This window comes from Schistocerca gregaria, chromosome 7 (assembly GCF_023897955.1).
Source record: "Schistocerca gregaria isolate iqSchGreg1 chromosome 7, iqSchGreg1.2, whole genome shotgun sequence".
Classification (NCBI taxonomy): Eukaryota; Metazoa; Arthropoda; class Insecta; order Orthoptera; family Acrididae; genus Schistocerca; species Schistocerca gregaria.
In genome coordinates this window covers 572,727,094-572,744,893 of record NC_064926.1, presented here as the reverse complement: position 1 = coordinate 572,744,893, position 17,800 = coordinate 572,727,094, and positions in this window count along the sequence as shown.

Here is a 17,800-nt window from a genome sequence, read left to right as displayed (position 1 = left end):
CCAATGTCTTCTTGGATAGCGTAACAAATGAAGCAGTAGAGATAAAAATATCGGAAAACACTCTCAGTAAAGACGGTGGACTGCAGCTGAGAGCGTCCAGGGACCTGTGGTTCGGGAGTTGAAGCGAGCGCGGCGTTCGTGCCACCAAAACACTGCCATATACGATGCGTGGGTATCAGTGACGTCACTGGTGGACGCGCTGCTATATGAGCAGGGCAGTGGCATTCACACGGACTTCAACTACTTGACAGTTGCAGAGGAGATTTCTGCCGAAAGCTCGTGGACAGTGAACCATTTGACGCGGCTTGAAACCTGAGAACATTGTATTAATGATTATCGTATTCGTACATTTGGATCTTTAGTTTTTCATTTCATCAGTTGGGGCTCGGTTCAGCCTTTCCGGATCTGTTCCCCATCAGAAGGGCCTCATCAGGGCGTCGATCAGCCGTTGCACAGTGTTAACATTGGAAGTTGGGTGCGCTGCTTCCGGGCTAAATTAATTTGGCCCAGCCTCTAATTAGTTCGCCAGCGCGTGGCACCGTTGTCCCGCTATCGCACTGTTGCAGCTCGCCAGCGTATTACATTTCCAAACGAAGCAGATAGTAGACGCCACGTCGGACTGCGTCGAGAAAGCGGCGGCTGCCCGAGCGGCAAGCAGCAGCCCCCGCTAATGAGGCGGCTGGCAGGCTTGCTGGCTCGGCTCGTGGCAGACCGGACCATCTGCCGGCCGCTGCGGCAGCAGGTGTCGGGGGCCCACCGTGGCGCAGCCGGCTGAATGGTTATCCGCCTGCGACGGCGGCAGCCCCTTCAGCAGGGGGCGAGCGCCGGAAGCCGCCGCCGCCGATAACGCCGGGCAAAACAAATTCGCCGTCGCTCACAGCTCCGCCTGCCCGTGTATTTGGCCCTCGGCCGAACTTTCTCGGGACCGCAATACCTGTACAGGAAGCGCGCGCAGCTGGCGTAAGGGCGAAGCAAGAGGGAGAGGTCTGCGCTGAAATTCACTGGAATTCTCCACGTTTTCCGTAACTAAAAGGTCGATTACTGATCGCTTCAGAAGACCCATAAGCTAAATTTTCGCGCGGTACGAATTTGCTCTGTTAAGAAACGGATACTTTCGGGGACTTCATAAAATTGCTTCATATTACCCGTATCTTCACGTAAGTCTTTTGAATCATGTGCTCTTCTTCGTGTGATTCTAGTTGTCGCATTTTCCTATTTAAATGTTGAAGGATAGGAAGGAAGGAAGGAAAATTCGGTTTAACGTCCCTTCGAAATATAGCTCATTAGAGGCGGAGCACAAGCTCGGATTGTGTCAAGGATGGGGAACGAAATCGGGCGTGCTCTTTCAAAGGAACCATCCTGGCATTTGCGTGGACCGATTTAGGGGAATCGCGGAAAATCTAAATCTCGATAGCCGGACGTGGGTTTCAACCGTCGGTCTCCCGAATGCGATTCCAATGTGTGCCTCCTCGCTCGGTTATCCCCAATATCACTAACATTTATTGCACATATGTACAATCTGTTATTTTCAGCGGCATTACCAAAAATGGTTCAAATGGCTCTGAGCACTATGCGACTTAACATCTGAGGTCATCAGTCCCCTAGACTTAGTACTACTTAAGCCTAACTAACCTAAGGACATCTCCGCGCGGGATTAGCAGAGCGGTCTAGGGCGCTATAGTCAGTTGCACAAACTGGTCCCGGCGGAGGTTCGAGTCCTCCCATGGGTATGGGTGTGTGTGTTTGTCCTTAGGATTATTTAGATTCAGTAGTGTGTAAGCTTAGGCACTGATGACCTTAGCAGTTAAGTCCCATAGGATTTCACACACATTTCAATATTTTTGAAGGACATCACACACATCTATGCCTGAGCAGGATTCGAAACTGCGACCGTAGCGGTCGCTCGGTTCCAGACGGAAGCGCCTAGAACCGTTCGGCCATAACGGCCGGCGCATAACCAAAAGAATGAATAGCTACAAGGGAGTGTTCTTTCCCCTATGTCGCACAATATGTGCACAGATAGCCAGTCACACCATCTGGAGATAAAGAGATTTCTCTACGCAGACGACATTGCAGCTCAAGGTAGAACATTTCAAGAGGTTGAAAGAAAACTGACAGAGGTTTCGTATACCTTGCGTGATACGCCCGCTAAACCCGTTGGGCAGAGCAGGTAATAGGATTGTGGAAAGGACCAAAGGTTGAGGTCAGTTTCTCCTTCTAATTGTCACTTATTGTAATTTAATAACCTTTACAACCAAAGCGGCAAATAGCCGGACCTTTACCGAATGTAGCTCCTTCACGGCTGTAGGCCTCCAAACAAGAAATCTTAACCAGTCAACAAGATAAGAATCCAATTAAGATAGCAATAAAACAATTTAAAAAGAAAAACCAGCAAACATAAGGGAAGTGCAATACAAATGGCTGAGGGCCACAATTACAGTTTAAAATTTCAGAATATATTACCTTTTAAAGGCAGAAGGCCAGAAAGTTGAACAACAAGACATCTTATAAATCAACAAGATTAAAATGCAATTAAAGAGGCAATTCAAAGAAATAAAGAAACGTATCACGGGTACGTGGAAAGCCTTAAGGATAAGCAGATAGATCATACATACGCAAGGTGCAATACCAATGGCTGAAGGCCACAATTAAGTTTCAAAATTTTAAAATATATTACCATAATCTTTTATAGGCAGAACTCTGCAGTGTTTAAGCTTGAAAGGTAAGTTAAAAAATTAATTTTGCAAAATTTTTAAGGGGACAGCCACAGACCGATCTACAAACGACTTGCTTGCCACCAATTGGTACATGAGAATCCAAACACAAAATCTCCCCAACAGCGAACCACCAAAACGAACCATACAACATGAACGGACGCGGCTTGTGTACTTGAAACCACTGAACTTTGACGTCCTGGGTCGGTGGGTCCACGAAGTTCGTAGCGATCGGACAGCTCCACACACGCTCCGACACTGCGCAGCGGCCCCAGCCGACTGCACCGCACGGAGATTCTCCCTGGTCCGCAGCAATCGACCGACTGCCTGCTGGTCCATCCCCGATTGCTGCTCCGTCGCGACTGCACTGCTGGTGCGTCTCCCACTCACTTCCAGACACACGACGGCGGAAATACTGGCTCGGACCCAACCATGCAGAGGAAACACGTCCACTGGCCTAAACGGCATCCCTGCACCAGGAAAGGACCGACCTAAGTTCCACAAGATGGTAATTGAAGGGGCCCAGAAGCACTCAGATAATCAGTTACACGTCGCCTGACGAGAGGACCGACCTCTCAGTGCCAGTATGCTGACAACATTTAAAATAACTTGTCAAAGGAAATCACGCCAACCCCACACACAACCTGACAAACACTTGCACGAAGACCTGAACGATACCCAACAGTAAGTAAACACGCACGAAGACGATCTGGAGTCGATGCCCACACACACACACTCACACACAGCCGACTCATGAACGACTGGCGATCCAAAACGCGTCGTTCGGTAGGACGACCGACCGACGATCCACCCAGACCGTGGCCCGGCTCAAGTGATGCGAGGCGGCAGTGGTCGGGCAGACCTCACTGCTGCTCCAACCCGACTGCACCAGTGCCGCACTGCAACTGCCCGACTGGCAGGTCCGGACTGCTGTCCAGACACGTTCCAACTGTCTGGCAGACCCAAACTAGCGATCCGAACTCCTCTACGTCAGACAACGATCGGGAACTAAAAGCAGTCGAGCAAAGATACTACGTGAGGGAATACACCGCTACGCTCTGCTAACGCCGCTCACGGTCAGGCAAAGCAGCAAGTAGTTTAAATTAACGTAGTGAGGTGGAAGTACGTTGAAAACAGGGTGTAGAATAGATGATAGTGGGAACACGAGCCACGCACGGCTCATTGGGGTAAATCACCTGCTATCTGACACAGAAAAAACGTAAGTATGCGCATTCCACCAGCGTAATAGAGAAGCCGCACCACAATTGGAAATAGAACGGAGAGAGGTTAGACTACGACGCTACACCAAACCAAAATACTTGGTAGTCACTCTAAACTTTACATTGTCATTTAAGCAACACTGCACTGATCTAAGAGGAAAAATAAGCGCAAGAAACATTATTACACGTAATCTGATTGGTTCAATACGGGGAGCGCAACGTGAAGTTCTTCGAGCATCAGCAGTGGGATTCCCTTTTGCAGCCAAAGAATGTGCGGCACCAGAATGAGACGTGTCTAGCCATTCCTAAGCAGTAGATGTCGCTTTAAATGAGAGTCCAAAGAGGACCAGTGTGAATGTGGAGAAACACAGAAGAGTGAACATTTGCTCAATAGCCCACGGATGGAGATTGTAAGCACAACGGAAAATCTTTTTTGTGCAATGACCATTAAGGCTGTAGAGTTTTGGAGGAAGAGAGCTTAAATGTTCTCGTCCGGACGTCGAAGGATAGAAAAAAAGAGTGGCATAACAGGTTTTATGGGGGATGATAGCTTCCACAAGCTATTTCAGCAAAGTCTCATATGAGAGCAATGCTAAGCTTATGTCTCTACGCTTTACTCAGATACCATTCTGAAGAGACTGAGATATCAAAGTCGATGTATGAGTTCAAAATACGTGATTCAACTAAAACGTTTTCTTGAAGTGCCGTACAACGATTTCACTCACACCTTCATGCTACCAACAGTGTATAATGATCGGAACACATTCGAGGGATGCAGAGGTCCCACAAGTATCAGTATTGGCCCCATTACCTATCGACTATTCTCCCCCATTGCAGATGCACGCTAAAAACCTTCAGTTATACCCAAGCGCATATCCAACAAACCTGTGCACAGCAACCCATCAGATCAATGCTGATTTGTCTTTTCAGAGTAGGCACAGTACGTAGGTTTGAACCTTCATCATCATCTTCACATCTTTCTTGTGTTGCCTCTTACGGTACCCATCACTTCCTCGGTCTTCCTTGACTTCTTCTCCTATCTGTATTATATATTCTGATCTAGAGAGGTAATCTTTCGACACTCATTCTCTTGAGACGATCATTCCAGTTTCTTCTATTTTCTTGTACTTTATTGAGGATGCTGAATATGTTCAGTTCTTCCATAGTTTCCGAATTTCTAAATATGTCGGCTCTTGTGCATCCCTTTGCTGCTCTTACAAAACTCAACTCTGCTGTCTGTATCCAACTTTCTTGAAATTTACTTGTAACTCAAATTCACTTCCATAAACAAGTACTGGAACTGCCATTGCCTTATGAAATTTCAGTCTTGTTACTTTCCTCGTTTTAATTTTTATTCATACGTTTATTGTTTCACATATGTTCCCACACTTTGTTAATTTCTTCTCTGTCGTCGTCACACTCATATGTGACGTCCCAACCTAAATAATTCAAAAGTCTGACCTGTTCTGTTATTGCAGGGTTGATCGCAGGTTTTGTCCGTACAGGATATTTACATTTAAAAGTCGTTGAGTTTGTCTTCTTTTCTGAAATTGTAAACTGGTACTCTTCACAAACCTTTCCCTAAGCTAATAAATGTATTCCTCTTTGTAGGTCATCTTCATTTTCCGCCAGCAGTGTGACATCGTCTTCATAAAAAAGACGGTTCAAGCGGTAATTATCATGTTTTAGTTCCCCTGTTAAAAATATGCTTCCATTTCGAATTGTGTTCATCATCATCATTATCATTTAAGACTGATTATGCCTTTCAGCGTTCAGTCTGGAGCATAGCCCCCCTTATAAAATTCCTCCATGATCCCCTATTTAGTGCTAACATTGGTGCCTCTTCTAATGTTAAACTATTACTTCAAAATCATTCTTAACCGAATCCAGGTACCTTCTCCTTGGTCTGCCCCGACTCCTCCTACCCTCTACTGCTGAACCCATGAGTCTCTTGGGTAACCTTGCTTCTCCCATGCGTGTGACATGACCCCACCATCTAACCCTGTTCATCCTGACTGCTACATCTATAGAGTTCATTCCCAGTTTTTCTTTGATTTCCTCATTGTGGACACTCTCCTGACATTGTTCCCATCTACTAGTACCTGCAATCATCCTAGCTACTTTAATATCCGTAACCTCTACCTTGTTGATAAGGTAACCTGAATCCACCCAGCTTTCGCTCCCATACAATAAAGTTGGTCGAAAGATTGAACGGTGCAAAGATAACTTAGTCTTGGTACTGACTTCCTTCTTGCAGAAGAGAGCAGATCGTAGCTGAGCGCTCACTGCATTAGCTTTGCTACACCTCACTTCCATTTCTTTCACTATGTTGCCATCCTGCGAGAATATGCATCCTAAGTACTTGAAATCATCCACCTGTTCTAACTTTGTTCCTCCTATTTGGCACTCAATCCGTTTATATTTCTTTCCCACTGACATTACTTTCGTTTTGGAGATGGTAATCTTCATACCATAGTCCTTACATTTCTGATCTAGCTCTGAAATATTACTTTGTAAACTTTAAATCGAATGTACCATCACAACTGAGTCATCCGCATATGCAAAACTGCTTATTTTGTGTTCACATACCTTAATCTCACCCAGCCAGTCTATTGTTTTCAACATATGATCCATAAATAATATGAACAACAGTGGAGACAGGTTGCAGCCTTGTCTTACCCCTGAAACTACTCTGAACCATGAAAATTTACCGTCAACTATAACTGCTGCCTGACTATCCATGTTAAGACCTTTAATTGCTTGCAAAAGTTTGCCTCCTATTCCATAATCTCGTAGAACAGACAATAACTTCCTCCTAGGAACCCGGTCATATGCCTTTTTTAGATCTACAAAGCATAGATACAATTCCCTGTTCCACACATAACACTTCTCCATTATTTGACGTAACTAAAGATCTGGTCCTGACAACCTCTAAGATGCCTAAACCCACACTGATTTTCATCCAATTGGTCCTCAACTAATATTCGCACTTTCCTTTCAGCAATACCTGAGAAGATTTTACCCACAACGCTGATTACAGAGATACCTCTGTAGTTGTTACAATCTTTTCTGTTCCATGTTTAAAGATTGGTGTGATTACTGCGTTTGTCCAGTCTGATGGAACCTGTCCCGACTCCCAGGCCATTTCAGTTATCCTGTGTAGCCATTTAAGACCTTAGGTTCCACTGTATTTGATGAGTTCTGACTTAATTTCATCCATCCCAGCTGCTTTATTGCACTACAATCTAGTGACCATTTTCTCCACTTCCTCAAATGTGATCCTATTTCCATCATCATTCCTATCCCATTCTACCTCGAAATCTGAAACATTACCAATCGCATTTTCACCTACGTTGAGCAACTCTTCAAAATATTCGCTCCATCTGCCCAAGGCATCCACAGGATTCACCAGCAGTTTTCCTGACCTGTCCAAAATACTTGTCATTTTCTTCTTACCTCCTTTTCGAAGACTGCTAATTACACTCCAGAATAGTTTTCCAGCAGCTTGACCCAATGTCTCCAACCTGTTTCCAAAGTCTTCCCAAGATTTCTTCTTGGATGCTGCAATTATCTGTTTGGCTTTGTTTCTTTCTTCAACATAACTTTCTTTGTCTACCTGAGTACTAGTATGTAGCCATTTTTGATACTCCTTCTTTTTCCTTTTACAGGCTGCCTTGACTGTGTCATTCCACCAAGCTGTTTGCTTCATCCTACTTTTACACACTACTGTTCCAAGACATGTTTTAGCCACTTCTAGTACTGTGTCACTGTACCTTGTCCATTCCTTTTCCAATGACTGTAATTGACTACATTCAACTAACTGGTACCTTTCTGAGATCGCTGTTATGTACTTGTGCCTGATTTCCTTATCCTGAAGTTTCTCCACTCTTATCCTCCTACATGTGAACCTGACCTCCTGCACTTTCGGCCTCACAATCCCAATTTCACTGCAGATTAAATAATGATCAGTGTCATCAAAGAATCCCCTGAATACACCTGTGTCCCTCACAGCCTTCCTGAATTCCTGATCTGTTATTATATAGTCAATGACAGATCTGGTTCCCCTGCCTTCCCAAGCATACCGGTGAATGTTCTTATGTTTAAAAAAGGAGTTTGTGATTACTAAGCCCATACTGGCATATAAATCCAAGGGTTGTTTCCCGTTCCTGTTGGCCTCCATATCCTCTCCAAATTTACCCATAACCTTTTCATGCCCTTCTGTTCGATTTCCAATCCTGGCGTTAAATTCACCCATGAGCAGAACACTGTCCTTGTCCTTTACTCTAAAACTACGTCACTGAGTGTCTCATAGAAACTATCCATCTTATCTTGATCTGTCCCTTCACAATGCGAATATACTGACACAATCCTAATTTTCTTGCTAGCTACTGTCAAATCTATCCACATCAGTCGTTCGTTTACATACCTTATTGCAGCTACGCTGCGTTCCATTTCTTTCCTGATTTAAAGCCCTACACCCCATTGTGTTAATCCTGCTTTGACTCCTGACAGGTAGACCTTGTATTCTCCCACTTCCTCTTCTAACTCACCCCTTACCCGAATGTCACTAACAGCTAAAACTTCCAGCCGCATATTACTTGCAGCCTCTGCCAGCTCTACCTTCTTCCCAGAGTAATCCCCATTGATATTAATAGCTCCCCATCTCATTACCATTTGTTTGCCAAGTCGTATCTTAGGAGTCCCTGGTTTGTCAGTTTGAGGTGGGACTTCGTCATCTCCAGCTAGTGGGCTTCCCTATTATACACTCCTGGAAAATGAAATAAGAACACCGTGAATTCATTGTCCCAGGAAGGGGAAACTTTATTGACACATTCCTGGGGTCAGATACATCACATGATCACACTGACAGAACCACAGGCACATAGACACAGGCAACAGAACATGCACAATGTCGGCACTAGTACAGTGTACATCCACCTTTCGCAGCAATGCAGGCTGCTATTCTCCCATGGAGACGATCGTAGAGATGCTGGATATAGTCCTGTGGAACGGCTTGCCATGCCATGCCATTTCCACCTGGCGCCTCAGTTGGACCAGCGTTCGTGCTGTACGTGCAGACCGCGTGAGACGACGCTTCATCCAGTCCCAAACATGCTCAATGGGGGACAGATCCGGAGATCTTGCTGGCCAGGGTAGTTGACTTACACCTTCTAGAGCACGTTGGGTGGCACGGGATACATGCGGACGTGCATTGTCCTGTTGGAACAGCAAGTTCCCTTGCCGGTCTAGGAATGGCAGAACGATGGGTTTGATGACGGTTAGGATGTACTGTGCACTATTCAGTGTCCCCTCGACGATCACTAGAGGTGTACGGCCAGTGTAGGAGATCGCTCCCCACACCATAATGCCGGGTGTTGGCCCTGTGTGCCTCGGTCGTATGCAGTCCTGATTGTGGCGCTCACCTGCACGGCGCCAAACACGCATACGAGGATCATTGGCACCAAGGCAGAAGCGACTCTCATTGCTGAAGACGACACGTCTCCATTCGTCCCTCCATTCACGCCTGTCGCGACACCACTGCAGGCGGGCTGCACGATGTTGGGGCGTGAGCGGAAGACGGCCTAACGGTGTGCGGGACCGTAGCCCAGCTTCATGGAGACGGTTGCGAATCGTCTTCGCCGATACACCAGGAGCAACAGTGTCCCTAATTTGCTGGGAAGTGGCGGTGCGGTCCCCTACGGCACTGCGTAGGATCCTACGGTCTTGGCGTGTATCCGTGCGTCGCTGCGGTCCGGTCCCAGGTCGACGGGCACGTGCACCTTCCGCCGACCACTGGCGACAACATCGATGTACTGTGGAGACCTCACGCCCCACGTGTTGAGCAATTCGGCGGTACATCCACCCGGCCTCCCGCATGCCCACAATACGCCCTCGCTCAAAGTCCGTCAACTGCACATACGGTTCACGTCCACGCTGTCGCGGCATGCTACCAGTGTTAAAGACTGCGATGGAGCTGGCTGACACTGACGGCGGCGGTGCACAAATGCTGCGCAGCTAGCGCCATTCGACGGCCAACACCGCGGTTCCTGGTGTGTCCGCTGTGCCGTGCGTGTGATCATTGCTTGTACAGCTCTCTCGCAGTGTCCGGAGCAAGTATGGTGGGTCTGACACACCGGTGTCAATGTGTTCTTTTTTCCATTTCCAGGAGTGTATTTTCTCCATTTTTCGATAATTAGTTTAGTTATAAATACTACATCTGTTGTCGTCTGCTCCTCCGAAATCCTATTTGTTTTTTGACTAATAAATCCTTAGCTATAACCCGTTGTTTACCATTAAACCTTATTTGCGGGGTCAAGTAAGCTTGTTTCTGTAAAGTTCTGTCAGCTGTTGCAATCTTCTTTTTTACATAACGATATCAGCTTTGCTTGTGGCCATGCTTCTGGAATAGTTCCCTTTTTGCACCATGTACTAAATACACTGAAGAGCCAAAGAAACTGGTACACGTGCCTAATATCGTGTAGGACCCCCGCGAGCACACAGCACGACAAGGCATGGACTCGAATAACGTCTGAAGTAGTGGTGGAGGGAACTATGACTTCTGCAGGGCTATCCATAAATCCGAAAGAGTACGAGGGGGTGGGGACGTCTCTTCTGAATAGGAATCAAGATATGCTCAATAATGTTCATGTCTGGGGAGTTTGGTGGCCAGCGGAAGTGTTTAAACTCAGAAGAGTGTTCCTGGAGCCACTCCGTTGCAATTCTGGGCGTGTAGGTGTCGCATTGTCCTGCTGGAATTGCTCAAGTCCGTCGGAATGCACAATGGACGCGAATAGGTGCAGGTGCTCAGACAGGATGCTTACGTACGTGTCGCCTGTCAGAGTCGTATCTAGGTGCATCAAGGGTCCCATATCACTACAACTGCACACGCTCTACACCATTACATAGCCTCCACCAGTTTGAAATATCCCCTGCTGACATACAGGGTCTATGGATTCATGAGATTGTCCCCGTACATGTTCAGGTCCATCCGCTCGATAAAATGTGAAACCAGACTCGTCCGAAAAGACAACATGTTTCCAGCCATCAACAATCCGATGTCGGTGTTGACGGGCCCAAGCGAGGCGTAAAGCCTTGTGTCGGGCTGTTGTCAAGGGCACATGAGTGGGCCTTCGGCTCCGAATGCCCACAGCGATGATGTTTCGTTGAGTAGTTCGCACTCTGACACTGTTGATGGTCCAACTTTGAAATATGCAGTAGTTTACGGAAGGGTTGGACTTGTGTCACGCTGAACGATTCTCTTCAGTCGTCGTCGGTCCCGTTCTTGCAGGATCTTTTTCTGGACGTAGCGATGTTGGAGATTTGATATTTTACCCGGTTCGTGATATTCGCAGAACACTCATGAAATGCTCATACCTGAATACCCTCACACCCTTCTTGCCTCGGAGATGCTGTATCCCATCGCTCGTGCGCAGATTATAACACCACGTTCAAACTCACTTAAATCTTGATAACCTGCCATTGTAACAGAAGTAACCGATTTAGCAACTGCACCAGACACTTGTTGTGTTATATGGGCGTTGTCCACCGCACCGCCGTCTTCTGCCTGTTTACATGTCTCTGTATTTGAATACGCATGCCTATACCAGTTTCTTTGGTGCTTCAGTGTACACGCAGTAATCTCCTTTGTAACAGCGTGGCTCCACATTTTAGCAGTTCAGCTTTTATAACGACTACACCAGTTGCTTTTCTGTTCATTGAGGAGTTGAGGGCTTCACTTAATTCGTTCATTCATAAATCGCCTACAAATCGTATTTAAATTTCACCCTTTATATTATCTGTGGAGCATGTTTCTTCATACTACAAGTTCTTGTAATGTTTTGTCCATTTTGCTTGTTCGATGTTGTTTATTGGAGTAACTACTTTTTCTGTCTGATTGAGCATTTTCATTATTCGATAAGCTATCATTTGCCGTACGTGAATATCGTCTTCTATTACCCTTATAAACTCAGTGCAGCTAAATCTCAATCAATTTTAGTCTGAGACAAAGGCTTATTACCCCTTAGTTCAAGGAGTCTCTTCAATCCTAAACGGCACAGAAATAATCTTTTCTTCTTCTGCAAAGAACTTGGAGATGATTCTGGCCCATCAGTTAGACTTGACTCAACATACAACTGCAGTCTCTAGGAAGATGTCAGCATCACATTCGCTACATAAATGTAAAGAAAGCGTTCCATCTCGTTCTTAAAAAGAAACTCGTAGAGTCACTTACACTCCCTATGCTTCATTATGGCTATCCTTTTCCCCAGGGACTTGCTTATGAGATCTGATACCAGCTGGAACTGGTGATGAATGTTTGAGTACGATACATTTGTGACGTACGCTATTTCGAACATATCACTTCTTTCTACGAACAGCTATCACCGGTACATATCGATACGCATAGAGGCTGGTATCTCTGTGTTTGCTCTGTCAGCTTCTAAATCACTGCACACCCTTTTGTTTACGTTCAATTCTTACACTACTGTCTGAACAGCACAGCACAAATAACAGTCTTCAACAAAGTAAAAACCTTTCTGTGCCACTACATAACACTGCCACGATGTCTAAATCATTTTCTCTATCAGGAACCCAGCTAAGGAACAATCTTCCTCAAAATATCAAAGAAATTAAACTCCCTTCGGAAGACAGCACATATCCACCTTCTACCACACAAGAGCTGTCTCTTCCATGAAATTGTCGGCAGCTCACTCTCGTCAACACCCCCCCCCCCCATTTTTTCTCTCTCCCTAGCATACAGCGTTCTCTATTTAATTCTATCCTACCTCCCCGCTGCCCCCCTCCCTCCACTCTTCCCCCCGCTCCGAGAGCATCCTGGATCCGCCCTTGAAATGAGAACCTTTAGGTCATAATCTGGTCATGCTAAATAAGCGATAAATATGTAACTGAAATAAAATTTGACGATACAAAATTAATTCTTTAAGTCCATAGTCGCAATTCCTTTTATTTTGCCTACTGCCTACCTGTTTCTGTACCAAGTACTATCATCAGGCTACCTTTGACCAACACATTGCAGAAAAAAATTAAAATTGTTTTTTAACAAACGTTTTACAAGTACCTTTCTTCTATGGTAACAAACGCATGATTTGGAGTGCGACTTTAAAATACCAGCAGCCCTTGGCCCCTGGCACACAGTCACCAGACTTGTTTATGAAGATGTCTTTTACACTGTGACTCTTCTTTTAAGAAGAAATTAAGAGCTATGTACATAGCGGCACTCTTATCACTTCTGGACACAATTTGCATCTATTTCAAATCTCAGACCAACAAGGCGAGTACAATAATTTTGGAATTGCCGTGGAAGTATCCACAAAAATTTTTTTAAATTCTGACACTGCAGCATCAAGTGGCAGAAAGTAAAATAACATAAGCAACACGTCATGTAGGCTTCAGGGCTCTGCCTCCACCTGTGGTTAAAGTTTTAAATTGAAGTGACCTTAACAGTAAAGTATATACTGTAACTACAAAGGCGTCATGGGCAGCATGGTAGGGCAAGTGATCCACAATACAAAGAGGGCCAGTTGCCTATGAGTCTACACAATCTGCATATGCCATTTAAGTTTATGGTATATTTCTTTACGTATATCTGTCCTTGCCTATCGAGGGGGTGGAACTCTGTAATTGGAATCTTCAGTGAAGTAGATTAAATCGGCTCTGTAATATTTTTCACAAATAAATCATCACCATCGAATCAATGATAAAGGAATTCATCTGATTACCAAATCAAACAATAATCTCAATACACTCAGTTTCTTACACGTACGAAATCAAATTCACAGGTACTAGGTTTAATAACCACTGAAATCAATAAACTAATGCCTTAGCAGACTCACAGTGAAACTGAAAATATATTTCAAGTGAACGCATATTTGGACAAAACATTTACATTCGTGCGAGTCTTACAGGGATTGCACTGTGCATCTAATGCCGGGATTGAAAGCATCTCGAACCTGTAACTGCAAATATGTTTTAAAATAAAGGATGAAATTACTGACCATCATTTGAAATGTCCCCTTTAAACAATTATACAAGACTGTGCTTAAACTGACACACAATAGTTTTTAGCGCAACGCAATCTGACTTTCAATAATCCCTGCAAGAGAATGGCCCTGACTAACATTAACCTATATGTTTCACAAATCACTTACCTCACAGAAATCTTCGTTACTCGAACTACTGCAATACAGCGAGCGCCACTACTGCCAGCTAACTAAAAGATTCAAACTACGGAAGTCACTAACTACTGATAGGCACAGTTAGCAAATGAAAGATTTTAATAGAGAACAAACAATGTATTTACCTTTATAGTCATAATATATATATCAGTTCATGACACCAATTCTTACAAATTTCAGAACTCCGCCATCTCTCTCCCCACGTCCCCACCACTGGTGGCTCACATCCAACTGCGCATCGGTACGCGCTGTTCACACCCATCTGCCCAACGCTACAATGGCGAGTATTACAACAATGCCAACCACCCACAGACTGCACACAGCACAGCCAGAGATCTTCATACAGAGCGCTACGTGGCGTTAACAATAAAAGGACCTAAACAGCCTACTTACATAGCCCCCATGCTCCCCACAAAAAATTTTACAAATTGTTTTGGGCAGTGGCCAATACAGATTTGAAATTTTTTTCATAATTACAATAACAAAGATATCAAATGCACACACATATTGACACAATATTGGTCAAAAGCTAAAATTTTCTCACAGTCCATATAGACAGTCTTGATCATTCAGCACAGTAAAATAGCAGTGTTTTTCTCAAAGACTGAGCAATAAAAGAAAATGCACATGGAAGTAGTGGATTTCCATGCAGTCTTGAAGAAGTAGTGTTGTCCTTCCAACAGAAAGACAGTGCTGACTCTTGACATGCAGACAGGTAATGGGTCACAACAGAGCAAACCCACAACAGAGTTAGTCGAAGTTTTGAAGACTATTGGTAGGTAGGTCAACACAGAGTAGACCCATTGTAGTCCTGGTAGAGATTACGGTTTTGGTGGGAAACCAGAGATGCAGACCCACTGCAGTCCTTGTAGAAATAATGGTATTGGTGAGTCATCAAAGGTGTAGACCCAATTCAGTCCTTGTAGAGATAGCCAGCAGCCATCTGTTGCGACTGTGCAGGTGCACAATCACCATCAAAGAGTCTTGCAGATAATATAGCAAGTCTATCAACCACCACTTGTACACGCACAAAGTTTTTGGAATTCTTCTTAGAACCAGCAATGCTGTTAACCAGTCCCTTGCTGAATTATCAACACATGTGCCAACACTAACAGTCCCTACTTCTCACATATTATCCATATACTATGACCAACAGAAACGTGTGCAGTGAAATGATACTTAATTTGAAGAACTGGTGTCTATACAATTATAAATTTAAAACACAAAAATACAATTACAAAGGCACAAAATACACCATTAAAGAACATAACAGTATAGATAACTTTTGTAGTAAAACAGGCTTTACAAAAGAATAGAAATAAACATGCACATCAGTGTTACAAAACTTACGACATAAGTACATACATAAAGATCAGAATAACTTTTGAAACATAAACTTCACACATGAGCATTAAAACAGATCAGAATGAATAATGTCTAACATCTTTACAAAGTAAATAACAAATTATTAATGCAAATTATATTTGATGATGACAGTATTCCTCATTATATGTAGCTGAGTATTAGAAAAATTCTGCAACATAAGTCTTATCAGATAAACATATAAAGACCGGTAGAACATAAATACACAAGGGTACACAAACACATAGTGGGATAACAGAAGGAAAGGACAGGGTTTGTTTTCAGTGTAACATTTGGTACTGCAGTCCAACCCAAAACTTCATTCTGTACATCTTTCGTCATATCTCAACATTTGTTTCCACCAAAAATATCCTTTCTGTATTTTGTTCACATCCTCTTTCAAAAATAGTTTTTCTCCACTGTACACTACTTTTTTGGCCAAATCATTTCTTATAGCTTCTCAATGCATTTCTTCCAATTCATCACAACTCGTTCTCTTTTATAGCCTACCCCATCTTAAGCTAACTTAAAGCTACTGAGCTCAGATGCTAAACTAAAGGACGAGGCAATGAAGCACCACAAAACAATTAATACAAACAAAGAAAAAAATGGAATTTGTCAAAGCAAGCAGCAATATTAAAACTAATATAAGGAAATGCGCAGCAAACAAGAAAAATAAATCCATAGTAAAACTGGCTTAACAAAGTAATACAAAGTCAAATTCAGTAACATTATGCCTGGGAAACAGCAGCAGCAAATGCAATAACTTATATCTAAACATGACAAAGCTCAAGCAGAAAAAATGTTACAGTAAAGACAACAATGCAGAAAAGGGAAATGTCTATTCACATCTTAATGTCTATATAATTAAAGTGGTGCACCACAAAAACTTATTGTAAAAAAATATTAGCATGTACTTGAAAAGAAAATTCTGTATGCAATTCCTGTGAATGGAAATGGTCTTTTTGAGCTCCTTCGTCTTTTTTTTAAAGTTATTATTTACTGGATCTGTAGGAATAAAATATTTATATTTGTACAACCATTAAATTTTATAGTAAACATTGCTGCAGTGCAGCTAGAAACTAGGTATTAAACAAAATAGGCAAAGCAAGGCGTGAAACGTCATTCACTAGCCATATGGCATTTCATAATGCAGTAAACAATCTTCCAACTAGCAAGACAATAGACATGAAACGTTGCTCATCATTTCATTTCAGTAAATATCATAAATTAAGAACTCTACAGTGTAATCATGTTTTCAAGTTTGAGGGTGTCGTATTTACGATGCTTTCTACAAAGGAATGTCAATAGCGAGGATAATGGCTTCTTTTTTTTTTTTTACCTGTGCCTCTGAAAGTCATACGCTAATGGCTTTTCTCCCAGGCGACTGTCGCACAGCTGGGTGCCCACGACGCATTATGTGCAGGTGGTCACTTACCTTTCTTACTGAAATATTTACGACACCAGTTTCTGCTACAATGGCAGTCTCATATAAAAATATTTTCACAGGTTGAGAATTTGCATTACAAATGTGTAGAAAATAAAGTCCTATAAATATAATAGTGTCCAAAAAATTTTCGCCAGCATAGTGATACATTCACGCATTTACATACATTTCATAACTCTTGAAGTACGATTCTTGGTTTACAACAACCTTTTTCACAAACCAGAGTCCCTAACCACTACTCATTATTCCTTACCTTATTCGTCGACACTTCTTCAATATTTCATCATAACAGATACGTAGCATAATCAAATAACTCATATAGCATCAGCTTATTGATCGTAAACATACCGCAACAGCATATAACACATAGTCATCGTAATAATAACATCGTAACACCTCAGTCAAATTCTCAAAATCGTTGTAGCTTCCTCCAATTATTTCAAAATCTAAAAAAAATCTCTGCTCATGTCAAAAGTATCATCTACCTCAAACATACCTTAAAAATAGTGATCCCATACCAAATAAATCATCAAAAGCTCTCATAGTATCACAATGGTTCTGAAAAAATATGAACAGTTCACAAAGTGCAGACAAAATACAATTTCATAAGTGTGAAGTTATCCATCTGTGTAATTGAGTAAACATCTGTCACTGACGTAGTAAAAAAAAATATGTTTATCTCTCAGTTAAATGATCAGATAGCTGTGTAATTTATGTGTTAGAGAAACATGGTACCGATGTGTAAAGTTGTATAAGCAAATACCATATTAGCTAGGGCTCCTTGTGCTTGCCAAACACATGGTACACAAAGCAAGCGTGTACCCCTATGAGGATTAATGTAATTATATCCCCAGGTGTTACCTA